The sequence below is a fragment of the Crocuta crocuta genome, unplaced genomic scaffold (assembly GCF_008692635.1).
Source record: "Crocuta crocuta isolate KB4526 unplaced genomic scaffold, BGI_CrCroc_1.0 scaffold51, whole genome shotgun sequence".
NCBI classification, from domain to species: Eukaryota; Metazoa; Chordata; class Mammalia; order Carnivora; family Hyaenidae; genus Crocuta; species Crocuta crocuta.
Window position 1 is genome coordinate 2,791,940 of NW_027527624.1, and position 1,215 is coordinate 2,793,154.

A 1,215-nucleotide genomic window follows, 5' to 3' on the forward strand; every position below is an offset into this window, starting at 1 on the left:
GGGGCAGTGGGAGGTAAAATCAGGGGCACTGAGTGATCTGGGGCTGGGAAGAAAGCGGTTGAGGACTGGCAGGCCTGTGCGGGTAAATGAGGAGTGTTCCAACGCGCCTGTGAATGGGGCTCCTCTTGGCGACCCACCTTGGTGATGACAGTGTCCCCAGCACTGTCCTCCAGGCCCTCCTCATTTTACCCAGCAAGTGCTCCCCTGGGAATTCCCAGCTACCCGCGCCTGCACCCCCAGCCTCCCAAATCTGTACCGCATCCCTCTGTCCCCTGAACATCAGCCCGTGGGGCGAATCCTGCAGGGACTTCCTTGGATGACTTCACTTGGTGGCCCTCAGGCATGTCAAATTCAACATCCCCACACTGGGATCACCCTCCTCCCCGACGGCCCCAACCCGCTGAACCTCACCCTGGTTACTGCCAGCCACCCCCCCTGGCAGCTGTGTAGCAAGTTTCCTTTGACAAATTCTGCTGCACAGTGTTGTAGGCTTGCATGGCTTCACTCCTGCCTGCGGTGGTCACTGAGTTTAACACTGACCCTTCACTGGACTCTGCTGGGCACTTAATGGAGTTATTATCTTACTGAATTCTCACACCATGGAGCAAGGGGTCATTGCCCCATTTTGCAGGAGGGATATTGCGGCTCAGGGCTTTTAAGTCACTCACCCCCAAGATGACAGTATGTGGCAGTGCTGGCATTTTAACTGGTCTTCTTGTATGTTCTTTCCTCAATAAACTAGACTCTATTGCAAAGGGAGATTGAAATAAGTGAGACGTGATTTCATACGGCTTATCCCCTCTGTCTCTTGCTCAGAGTTAATTTACTTCTCAAATTAAAACATCAGCTGCCTCCCACGTAGCTGCATATGTCTGCTTTAGGGAAAGAAGTTAATTTATTTTTCCCAGTAATAAATCCGCACCAACCACGGCCTCGCCCACAGCTCCACGCCGCCACCTTTGTATTCCATTTGAGGTGTTAATTACCAAAACAAGATGTGCATTTCTCCGAGATGTCAGATGGTCCGGCTTTATCATGTTTCATTTTCCTCCTGTGTGTGCCCTCTGGAGCCTCAGGGAGGCTCTTTCTCTACAGGTAAAATGTCAAGTGGACTCTTGCAAGTTCTCCGATGGCCACACCACGGATGCTGTACTTAAAACGTGTACTTTAGGACGTGACATCTTGTTTAGTGTTTGGGAAATGACATCTTTAAGG